The sequence below is a fragment of the Leopardus geoffroyi genome, chromosome B2, assembly GCF_018350155.1.
Source record: "Leopardus geoffroyi isolate Oge1 chromosome B2, O.geoffroyi_Oge1_pat1.0, whole genome shotgun sequence".
NCBI classification, from domain to species: Eukaryota; Metazoa; Chordata; class Mammalia; order Carnivora; family Felidae; genus Leopardus; species Leopardus geoffroyi.
Genome location: NC_059332.1, coordinates 81,290,384 through 81,302,714, shown reverse-complemented (window position 1 = coordinate 81,302,714; position 12,331 = coordinate 81,290,384). Strand labels below are relative to the sequence as shown.

The 12,331-nt window shown below is 41.2% G+C and overlaps 1 long non-coding RNA gene across 3 annotated transcripts; it reads right to left on the bottom strand.

The window, feature by feature from the left end:
- Window positions 1-662: 662 nt before the first annotated feature.
- Window positions 663-11,445, bottom strand: LOC123608737. 3 transcript variants are annotated; one of them, XR_006717404.1, is made up of 4 exons: window positions 11,333-11,445; window positions 10,090-10,265; window positions 6,058-6,131; window positions 663-764 (listed from the first exon to the last, which is right to left on the bottom strand). It is a non-coding gene; the product is annotated as an uncharacterized LOC123608737 (long non-coding RNA). The 3 variants fall into 3 exon arrangements; XR_006717405.1 differs by lacking the exon at window positions 663-764 and adding an exon at window positions 5,777-5,885; XR_006717406.1 differs by lacking the exon at window positions 6,058-6,131.
- Window positions 11,446-12,331: the final 886 nt, after the last annotated feature.

The following is a 12,331-nucleotide window of genomic DNA, read 5'->3' as shown; positions in this document are numbered from 1 at the left end:
ATCCTAGTGTATGATGCGAGGCATCAGGACAAATGAGTCTCTGCCTTAAGGCATTCATAAGTTAATGGAAAAAAAACAAAGGGGTAAAATAGGCAACTGCCACCCATTGTGATATGTGCCATCATAGAATTAGGTCAGAGTACTAAAGGGAATTCTGAAGGGGGGCCCTATATATAGTAGCCTGGGGCCAGAACCACATCTGGAGAGAAGGGATGCCTTGGCTGAATACTGAAGGTTGGAGAGAAGTTGGCCATTACGGGGAAATGTTTCAAAATAGAAGCACAATGTTCAGTGGCCTCAAGTGAAAGAGGCTGTGATACCTCTTTTTTTTTTTTTTAATGTTTATTTATTTTTGAAAGACAGAGAGAGAACGAGCAGGGGAGGGGCAAAGAGAGAGGGAGACACAGAATCCACAGCAGGCTCTGGGCTCTGAGCCATGGGCATAGAGCCCGATGCAGGCAGGGCTCAAATCCATGAACCATGACATCATGACCTGAGCCACCCAGGCGACCCTTAGACTACAGTGCCTCTTGAACTCCTGAGGTTCAAGACCGAGGGTCCTTCCTTAGGGCTGGAGCAGAGGTGTGAGGTGGACAGGGTGAGGTGGGCCAGGGAAACTGAGAAGGGTCAAGGTCATGGTGACAGGTATGTCCCTGGGGGGATATGGACCAATTGGCAGCCCCAGGGAGCCTTCATCCAAGTCACTGTTGTGCGTTGCATTCTTCCTGCATCCCTGCTTTCCTCGTATCCCCTGCCATCCATTCCTGCAGAAATCAAAAGTCATAACATGTAGACTACTGTAACTGTCCCTGGCTTAAAACTTTTCAGTAGATTTCCCATGGCATTTATGATAAGATCTGAGACACTTATAGGCTTACAAATCCTTACCTCATCTGGCCACTGTTTTCCCCTTCAGCTCCATCCACACCCACTTCTTGCCAGTGGCATGTTCTCAACAACCTGCTCCCAGCTAACTCTTGCTCAGCTGGGACCTTTAGGTCTCAGCTTAAACTGTGCTTCCTAGGAGAATCCTTCCTTGATCCCAGTAGCCTCCTTTGTTACATTTTTCTGGGGTTTTGGGGGTTTTTTTGTTTGTTTTTTTTAGGTGGAATTCACAGAACAGAAAATTAACAATTTTAAAGTATATAATTCAGTGGCATTTACTACATTCAGTGTTGTGCAACCACCACCTCTGTCTAGTTTCAAAACATTTTCATCATCCCAAAAGAAAACGCTGTACCATTATCATTCTCTATTCTTCCCAACTCATGGCTGCAGGCAACCATCAATCTGTTTTCTGTCTATGGATTTACCTATTCTCGATAGTTCATATAAAAAGAATTGTATGATATGTAATATTTTGTGCCTAGCTTCTGTTCAGCTCCTTTACATGATTAAGTAAATTTCCATTGTATAGATGCTGCCATGTTTTCTTTCTCCATTCTTCCACTCATGGACATTTGGGTTTCCAATTTTTGGCTATTGTGAATAATGCTGCTACGGACACTTGTATACAGGTATTTGAGTACCTGTTTTCAATTCCTTTGGATGTATATACCTAGGAGTGGAATTGCTGGTCATATGGTAATTTTATGCTTAACTTTTTGAGAAACTGTTAAACTGTTTCCCTCCATGGTTGTATGGTTTTGTTTTGTTTTTAATAATCCTATTCATCTGCCTATATCCTTTTCTTACCTACCTTACAAACTCTGTAAATGTGCTGACCATATCTGATTTATTTACCAGAAGCTAACAAAGTATGCACTCAAAAATATTTCTCCGCTGAACAAAGAAATGAGTGAATATGACAAAACTGATTCACGGTTTGAACAGATCACTCAGGGTACAGGTGATGGGTGGATTGGAGGGCCAGATGTGTGACAGAAACCAGCAGGGGCTGGCTGCATTGATCAGGAGCCTGATTGGACCCATAGACTCAATGAGAGACCTTCCTCCAAGTTGTCATCACCACCAGAGCACAGCCCAGTGCACTGCATTATACCTGTTCGTTTGCTTGATATCTTCCCCCATTTGCCCGTGAGTTCTTTAAAAAAAAATTTTAATGTTTATTTATCTTTTACAGAGAGAGAGAGAGCATGAGCGGGGGAGAGGTAGAGAGAGAGGGAGACACAGAATCTGAAACAGGCTCCAGGCTCCGAGCTGTCAGCACAGAGCCCAACGCGGGGCCTGAACTCATGGACAGCGAGATCATGACCTGAGCATAAGTCAGACACTCAACCGATTGAGCCACCCAGGCACCCCTGTCCATGAGTTCTTTAGGACAGCTACCACCAAGTTTTTCTCCACTGCCAGGTAGTTGCACAGTAGATTCCCAATCAGTGTTTGATAAGTGCATGAGTGAATACAAATGCAGAAACAGATAGTAACCGTATGACCTTAGTGAGGCAAGATACATAACTTTTATTTATTTATTTTGAGAGGAAGGGCAGAGAGAGGGAGAGAGAGAAAGGAGGAGAGAGAATCCCAAGCAGGCTCTGTGCTGAACAGAGCCTGATGTGGGGCTCAATCTCACGACTGCTAGATCATGACCTAAGCTGATATCAGAAGCCGAATGCTTAACTGACTAAGCCACCCAGGCGCCCCAAGATACATAGCCATTTAAGTCTTAGTTTCTTCAGTGGCAAAATGGAGACAGTGATGGTCTCTGCTTCATAGGATTTCTGTGAAGAGTAAAAGAAATGAAGCCACCAGGGCTCTTGGCACTGGGCTGCCCATGGCAGGCCCTCACTAGTGGCATCATGCACTCTTTATGACTGCAGACATAATTAGTGACCTTCAGGTAAAGGAACAAGATTTCAGCCTAAATGACAGAAAAACATTCTAATGTAAATTTTATGAGAGCAGGACCACATTCATGTTGTTCCCTTTGGTATCTCCAGTGCCTGACACAGGGCCAAGACAAACTATCCACCAACTGTGTGGTAAGTGAGACTGATCAAAGGTAGAGTGGGCAGCCTATGAGGTGAAGAGCTGTTCATCACTGGAAGTAGGCAAAAACTGTCCACCTGTCAGAGATGCCGGAGAGGAAAGCCTACTTTGGCAGGACAACAGTTGAGGTGGCCACAGAGATCCCTTGCAATTCTGGGATCGTTTATGTCCTTTGATTATCCTTATGAGACAGCAGACTCCTCCAAGGCATGAGTTGGGAACAGAGTAATACAAATATGTCTGTAGGGGTAGGGGCTACTGAACATAGTACTTTTCTCATCTTTCATGGGCAAATGAAAGCATTTTAAATGCTTCAGAACTGAAAATGATGAAAGAAACTGAAATTTGGAATTTTCTGAGGAGCCTGAGTTTAAGGATGAAGGAAAGCTTCATAGAAAGTGAGGAGCCCAAATCTCAAAAAGATATCTGTACTCCCACAGATATTTGGCTATTCACAGTAACCAAAGCATGGAAACACCTAAATGTCAACGACTGAATGAATAAAGAAGATGTGGAGAGAGAGAAAGGGAAAGAGAGTGTGTACAATAGAATATTATTTGGCCTTGAAAAAGAAGGAAATTCTGCCATTTGCAACAACATGGATGAACCTGAAGGACATAATGCTAAGCAAAATAAGCCAGACACAGACAAATACTTCATCATCTCATTTACACGTGGAATCTAAAATAGTCAAACTCACAGAAATAGAAAGTAGGATGGTTGTTGCCAGGGTCTTAGGGGAGATGGGGAAAATAAAGAGATGTTAGTCAAAAGGTACACCTTTCAGGCAAGATGAGTAAATTCTGGAGATCTAATAATGTACAGCATGGTGACTGTAGTTAAGAATATGTATTGTAGGGGCACCTGGGTGGCGCAGTCGGTTGAGCGTCCAACTTCAGCCAGGTCACGATCTCGCGGTCCGTGAGTTCGAGCCCCGCGTCGGGCTCTGGGCTGATGGCTCAGAGCCTGGAGCCTGTTTCCGATTCTGTGTCTCCCTCTCTCTCTGCCCCTCCCCCGTTCATGCTCTGTCTCTCTCTGTCCCAAAAATAAAAAAATAAACGTTGAAAAAAAAATTAAAAAAAAAAAAAAAAGAATATGTATTGTATACTTAAAACTTGTGAATAGGGTAGTTCTTAAGAGTTCTTACCACACCCAACACACACAAAAAAGAAGATGACAACTATGTGATGCTAGATATCTTAATTAGCTTGGGGCGCCTGGGTGGCTCAGTCCATTAAGCATCCAACTTCCAGCTCAGGTCATGATCTCACGGCTCCTGAGTTCGAGTCCTGCGTCAGACTCTCTACTGTCAGTGCACAGCCCACTTCTAATCTTTTGTCTCCCTCTCTCTGTGCCCCTCCCTCATTCATTTCTCTCTCTCTCTCTCTCTCTCTCTGTCTCAAAAATAAACATTATTTTATAAAAGGAAAAGACATTATTAATACTTAAAAAAAATTAGCTTGATTGTGGTGATCATTTCACAATATACACATGTATTAAAACCTCAAGTTGTACACCTTAAATATATACAATTTTTTTAATTTTTGAATTATGCCTCAAAAAAGTTGGTAAAAAAAGCTAGGAGTCTAAGACTCAGATAATTATGTTTTACATAATGTACTTCTCTTTAGCAATTGCAAAAACTTTTGTATTTTCCAATTGGAAAATTCTAAATACTATTTTCACTGTGGTAAATACACATGACATGAAGTTTGCCATTTTAACCATTTTACCATTTTTAAGCGTACAGTTCAGTAGCATTAAGTACATCTGCATTGTTTTACAACGTTCCATTTCCAGAACTTTTTCATCATCCCAATATAAATATTTTTAAATATTAATATGTCACCTAAGAACTCTGTTTAGAAGCTGGAGGTAAACTGTTGATTAGCAATTAGCTTAAAGAAAGGAAAACCAATAGAATGTCATTTTTCCAGTATCATCTCATGAAGTTGCTTTCCTATGAAATAAAGTAGCTGAGTTTCCTGAGTAGAAAAGGTGCTTTCAAGAGATTTTCTGTCTGTAAACTGATTTACATGTCATTTGTTTGAGGGTTCAGAAAGATTAAAAACCATATAGATTTCATGCATAGCAATCACAGTGGTCAATAAACACCCTCAAAACCTTCTATTCCAAGAGTCAATAATTGAAGCTTTCCAAGCATAGGTGCTACTACAGAAATGAAAATCACCAGCCTCAGATAATTTGGTTACTTGCTTTATTTGCACCTATTTGAACTACAGTTGCTTTCACAGCAGGAGTGAAATAACTCCACCTGCCCATATCAGAATCTCATAGATAAGACATGAAATCCATTAACAAGACATCATTTTTTGACCACAGAGGTAGTTTCTGTTTCTTCTCCAGCTGACCTTGCAGGGCATCCCCAAGCAGCTCTGTGTGCTGGGCTCCACTGGCGGGCATCAGTGCGGAGGTGGGCCTGGGCCTCACACATCACATAGTCACCCAGGGGCTCCACCAACACAGCCAGCGACAGTTCCTAATGACAATGCACAGCAGGCCCAATCAGACCGATTATAATCAGCTCATATTGCTTTATTTTACTTCCTTCATTTGATAGAGACAGAATCACCAAATTCAAAAGATTCCTGAGCAGCAAAGGTGAATGAAACAAATAGCTAATATCAGACACCATTTCAAAAGCAACTGCCTGGGTAAGCCTGTAATAGAATTTCCCAGTTTACAACTCTGAAGATGAAGAAGGCAAGTTACCATGGAAACAAATACTCTCTTTAAAGAGAGACAGGCTCCTCTCTTAGTCTGAGCTCTTTCCAGAAGGGAGGAGGGGAGAGAAGGGGAAAGGCAGGCCAAGGATCTTCAGCGAGAACAATGAAGTTTTCTTCTCATTATTGAAATACTACCTATGAAATTTGCTTCGAGGGTCAGCTCAAGACTGTTTCATTTTCTTGGCTGTACTATTTAAGAAAAAAACAAAAAACCTCAAGTCAGATATTTTAAGATGTGTAAGCAAAATGACATTGTATTGATCATTTCTTTAATTTTTTTTCTTTATTCAATTAATGACACATGTTGGTGACAAGTGAAAAACAATGGCAATACATGACATAAAAGGCAAAGAGGACTCACTTTTCCTGGTCTCCTTATTCCCAGCACACACTCTCTGAGGTAACACTCTGTTGGCTGTTTTTCTCTGCCTCTGCCTTGTTCATGGATATATACAGTAAAAAGATTATATACAAACAGAAACCCCAATTTAAAAATGGGCAAAGAACTTAAATAGCTATTTCTGCAAAGAAAATATACAAATGACCGGTAAGCGCATGAAAAGATACTCAACATTAATAATGATTAGGGAAATGAAAATGAAAATAAGATCTCATGGGACGCTCAGGTGGCTCAGTCAGTTAAGCATCCGGCTCCTGATTTCAGCTCAAGTCAGGATTTCAACTTGTGAGTTCAAGCCCCATCGGGCTCTGTGCTGACAGCATAGAGCCTGCTTGGGACTCTCTGTCTCCCTCTCTCTCTGCCCTTCCCCACTCGTACTCTCTCTCTCTCTCAAAAATAAACATTTTAAAAAATGCTTAAAATGAGATCTCACAATAAGATACCACTTTACACTTACTAGGGTGGCTGTTATAAAAAAATAAAAAACAAAATTCCAAAATAGCAAGTATTGTTGAAGATGTGGAGAAATTGGAACTATTAGGCGCTGCTGGTTGGAATGTAAAACAGTATAGTCACTATGAAAAACAGTATGGTACTTCCTCAAAAAATGTAAAACAATTACCATATGTTCCCCAGATTCTACTTCTGGGTATATAACCAAAAGAGTTGAAAACAGGGATTTGAACAGATATTTGCACACCTACGTTCATAGCAACATTATTTACTATTGCGTTATTTTTTTTTTAATTGAAGTGTAGCTGATACACAGTGTTACCTTAGTGTCAGGTGTACAACAGTGATTCGACAAGTCTGTACGTTACGCTACAATGGCATTGTTTACAACACTTGGGTAGAAGCAACCCCGAGTGTCCATTGACAAAGGAGTGGATAAATTGCGGTATACACATACAACGGAGTATTATTCACCCTTAAAAAGAAAGGAACTACTGACACATGCTACAATATGGTTGAACCTGTAAGACATTATGCTAAGCGATGTAAGCCAGTCATAAGAAGACAAATACAGTCATAAGAGGACGAATACTATATGATTCTACTTGTATGAGGTGCCTCAAAGAGTGAAACTAATAGAGACAGAAAGCAGAAGGGCAGTTGCCAGGGGCCAAGGGAGGGTGGGAGGAGGAAGTTAGTGTTAAAATGGGTACAGTTTCAGTTTGGGAAGGTGGAAAAGTTTTGGAGATGAATGGTGATGACGATTACACAACAGTGTGCGTATACGTAATGCCATAGAACTGTCCACTTAAAAATGGTTAAAATGCTTTGTGTCAATTATATTTTTTAAAAAGTCCAAAAAGTGGTTAAAATTGTAAATTTTGTTATGTTTATTTTAACACAATAACAATTGTTGTAGTTATGTGTCATGTACAGGGGTGTTTATATATAGTTGACCCTGGGATAACACAGGTTTCAATTATGCTGGTCCACTTATACGTGGATTTTTTTCAGTAAATACAGTACAGTACTATAAATGTATCTTCTCTTCTTATGATTTTCGTTTTTTTTTTTTTTTTTTTTAGTTTATTTCTTTCTTTTCAGAGAGAGGGAGTGCATGTGCAAGCGGGAGGTGCAAAGAGAGAGAGGGAGAGAGAGAGAATTCCAAACAGGCTGTCACCTCAGAGCCCGACATGGGGCTCTAACTCACAAACCGTGAGATCATAACCTGAACCGAGATCACGAGTCAGACACTTAACTGAGCCACCCAGGCGCCTCTCTTCCTTATGATTTTCTTAATAACATTTTCTTTTCTCTAGCTTATTATAAGAAAATAGTATATAAAATATATATAACATATAAAGTATGTGTTAATCAACTGTCTTATCAGTAAGGTTTCCAGTCATCAGTAGGCTATTAGTAGTTAAGTAGTTAAGTTTTGGGGGAGTCAAAAATTGTATTTGGATTTTCAACTGTGTGGTGGGTAGAGTGGCGCCCCAGCACCCTGCAGTGTTCAAAGGTCAACTGTATAGATGTCTTAGATAGATAGATGATAGGTAGATAGATAGATAGATAGATAGATGGATGTACAGGGATTTCATTTTTGCTCTTATTAATTTTACTAAAAGAGAATTATACTACACATATATTCCTTATGTTACAAACCCCAAACCTTAAAGATATAAAGCAATCATTTAAGTCTGCTTAGAATTAGGGATTCTATGAATCAGGAATTTAACCCAGGCACAGAAGGGACAGCCATCTCTTCTCCATGGTGTCTGAGGCCTCTGGAAAGACTCAAAGGCTGGAGCTTGGATCATCTGGAGGCTTCTTCACTTACATGTCTGGCAGTTGACAGTCCTCACTTGGACTGTGAACTGGAGCATCTCCACATGGGCTGCTTCTTTGAACTTCCTCACAGCATGGAAGCTGAATTCAAGTGGTGGTGTCCCACGAAAGGAGACCAGAGGTATGTGGCATTTCTATAATCTAGCCTCAAAGGTCACATTGGGTCCTACTATATTCAGTTGGTTGAGGCCATTACAAAGATCTGTCCACGTTCAAGGGTAAGGGCTCAATGGGAGGAGTGTTAGGTCCTTTGTAAGAGGAGTCTGTGGGAGGGACGATGTTGTTGTGGCCATCTTTGGCAAACATAGTCTGCCACAACTTTCATTAGTTTGCAGCTTGCTTTTACAGCATTTCAGTGGCATCCCCAAAAGTCAGTAAAGATGTCATTCTTCAGTTTTTCTCACTTATTTATAATTACAAAATTACTCTCAATTCCAAAAGTAATATAAATATAGTAACAAAACTTGGAAAACATGTAAGAGAAATTTATCCACAACCCCCCTCCATCAACCAATCACTGTAATTATTTTTAGTCTTTTTATTCCATAATTTTCTTATAATGTACACAGAGTTTTGTGTTCATTTTTATTTTCCCTTAGCATATAAGCCCCCAAATTCACATCTCAGTACTAAGTTATCTTCTTTATTTTTCTTGTGTGGACAAAGCAAAAATAAGAGTAGGGTACATGACGGGACAAAATCTTCAGCTCAGAACATTTGCTTAGCCTAATCCTACGTAAAACACATTGTGAAATATCACACCAAGGTTTCAAGTCCCCCATCTTCTTTAATGAACAGAAAGCTGAGACACACCAATTCTGGAAAAGTCATGGCTTGACTGAGTTGTGCCTCAGGCCACAGTTACGTAAGGAGCAAGCTAGTGACTGGCCTGGGTGTGGAATGCCAGCACGCAAGCTTTCACTCACTTTTCTGCTCTGAAAGCTTGGCTTCAGGATTTCAACAAATACATGAATCTAGCATATTAAAGATTGACAAAGCCCATATCTCCTAAACACTATTCCAAACTATCGCTCATTGTCATTGGCCTGCTGTGAAATGAGAAAAAAAAATAAAAATGCGGTGAGTTTTTGATAAAGCTAAATGTATTCAGGTTTTTAAAAGTTGAGCTTTTTTCTGGGATTTTTATTTATTTTGAGAGAGTGAGAGTGCGAGCAGGGGAGGGGCAGAAAGAGAGGGAGAGAAGGAGAGAGAAAATCCCAAGCAGGCTCCATGCTCAGCCTTACATGGGACTCGATCTCACCACAGCGAGATCACGACCAGAACCGCTATCGGGAGTCACATGCTTAACCGACTGAGCCACCCAGGCGCCCCAGGATCATTTTTTTTTTTAATGTCAACATTTATTTTCTTTTATGACATAATTCTGATCATAGATTTTCTTAGCATTTCCGGTCAGCAAAATAAAACTGGCAATTCTAAACTTAGTCACCCTTAAATTTAGTTTCAACTATTTTACTGCTCTGTGACATCCCACCTCTAGGAAACACTGATCTAGTCCAGACTGCCTCCTTATGAAGAACCTTAGAGTGTGATGTATATGTCAAAAGGGATTACATTCCAAGGTAAGGGAAAGACTGGGTGACATGATAAAGGGATCCAGAATGCTGAGCTGTGCCTGTGACAGTCCAGTTGTGTGCATCAAGCAGGTCAGTTATGCTCAGAGCCTCTTACCTCAGCCATCAAGACCTGTCAATACTGCCACCTTCTCCCTGCAGGGTGAGGAGAGGTGAGAGCCTTAATTGTGCAAAGTGCAGAATGCTGTGTCAGTGCTGAACGTCTCATTGTGCTGTGTCCTGTCCTCCTTGGAGCTTTCCTTCACAAAGGCTGCTCAGCAGGTCCTGCAATGGCTGGCGGAAAAATGTGAGGAGAGATCTTCTAACATACCAAGTATTTCCCTGGGAGTTCTTAATTTCAATGAGAAGAATATTCTCTAATTAAAATGCCGCTGCATATTTTTTTAAAAAACAAATTGCCATCTAATTTCCCTTTGATCTGCTTTTTCCATTTGGGTTGCAAGGTTTAACAGAATTTTCCCCAAACGCTTTGAGTCTGCAGTAATTTTATTCCATTCTTATTAAATTTCAAAGGACAAAATGTGAAGCCACTAGAACAATCTAAGCTTTTTACCACTTCACTTAGGCAATAAGCATTTTCAGGGCATTCTACAATGTGCCTAACATTGCATTAATGTTGGAGATACAAAGATGAATAAATACAACTTGGCCCTTGCCCTGACTTGGTTCAGTGTTTCCAGGACATGATCAAGCCATAAACAGAACAGTTGTAATGCAATGTGGTAATGATAGAAATACCATCACACAGCCGTTGTATAAAATCCCTTGCTGGAGCAAAATGGTGACTCTGGCTGAGCTGACACTTTTTTATTTTATTTTTAAAGATTTTATTTTTAAGTAATCTCTACACCCAACGTGGGGCTTGAACTCACAACCCCAAGACCAAGAGTCACATGTTCCTCTGACTGAGCCGCTGAACTGACACTTTAAATGAAACGTAAAGGAAGACTAAAATTCAGCCAAATGAGGGCATGAAGGCATCCCAGGCAGATGAGACAACATAAGCTTAGGTCCCAGAGTGGGAAATGGCATGGCCCCTGTTGAGTGTGTGCGTTTGTGTAATGTATGTCCATGTATGTGTATGCATCTATGTATATGTGTAAGCCTTTGTGTGTGTGATTGTGTTTCCATGATAGGAAAGGGCTGGGGTAGGTATGGTCTGGGAGACTTAACTGAATGGCATGAGGACAAGCAAGGTAATCTGAAGCAAGGTAGCAGCATCCTGTATTATTTGTGGGTCTTAGAGAAAGATTCAAAGGTTTGCTTTAGACAACCTAGAAAGAAGACAAAACTGACTCCTACACAGATAAGTTTGACTTTAATGCATGTTTTGAACATACCTATTGCAGGCTCTGTTAGAAACCAATGCTCATCCCTGGAATGAAGAATCCACATTCTCTTGTATAAATGATTCCCAGGGCCCTTGTCTTCTGGGGTCCAGTCCAGGGCTTCTCAAGCCTTGATATCCACCGAAAAATGGATCACCAGAGATCTTGTTAAGACGCAGATTCTGATTCAGTGGCCCAGGATTCTGCATTTCTAACAAGCTCGCAGGTGATGCCAGTGCTGCTGTCCACGGAGCGCACTTTGAGCAGCAAGGTCTAACGCCCTTGTTGCCACAGTCTTGATCACCTGCCCCCTAGAGAGACCACAGGGGATTCACGGCCCTCAAATCAGTAGTTAATAGTGCAGAGTCTGCCAGAGGACTGTGTTTGGATCTTCCATGTCCCTGGGACATAGGGTCCCATCCAGCAGGAGTCCGGACCCTCAAGTTTGGCTCCACAGACCTAGAAGTGAAGGGTGGAAGTGGGGCAGAAGGAGGTAGAAATGGTGGTGTGGGGCTGGCACTTGCTCAGAAAATAGGCCCAAATACCTCCTGTGACAGGAATTAAGTAAGATACTAAGGGGCACAGAAAAAGGAAGCAGGAGCTCAGGCAAGGGTCTGGGCAGAGCCTCAGAGTAAGGGGGGGTACTTATCACTATGTGCCAGAGACCATATTTAAGCTTTACACAGCTGTTACATTTCATCTTCAGCCAAAGCCTGTGCAAAGCAGACTATAAATCCCTGCTAACAAATGAGGAACTTGAAGTGCAGAGCATTTCACTAAATCACCCAACCTCCCAGTGGGCGCACAGTGAAGCCAGAGTTCACACTCAGGTCTGCATGATCTGAAAGCCCAAGGCCTTCAGGTACCCTACACTGTCCACTGTCCTTTATGATGATGAATGAGATCCAGGCTCTGTGCTTGGGCCAGAGGTATCCTAGGGTAGGGCCTTTTGATACATATATATTTTACATTTTATTTATTTATTTTGAGAGAGCATAAATGGGGGAGGGG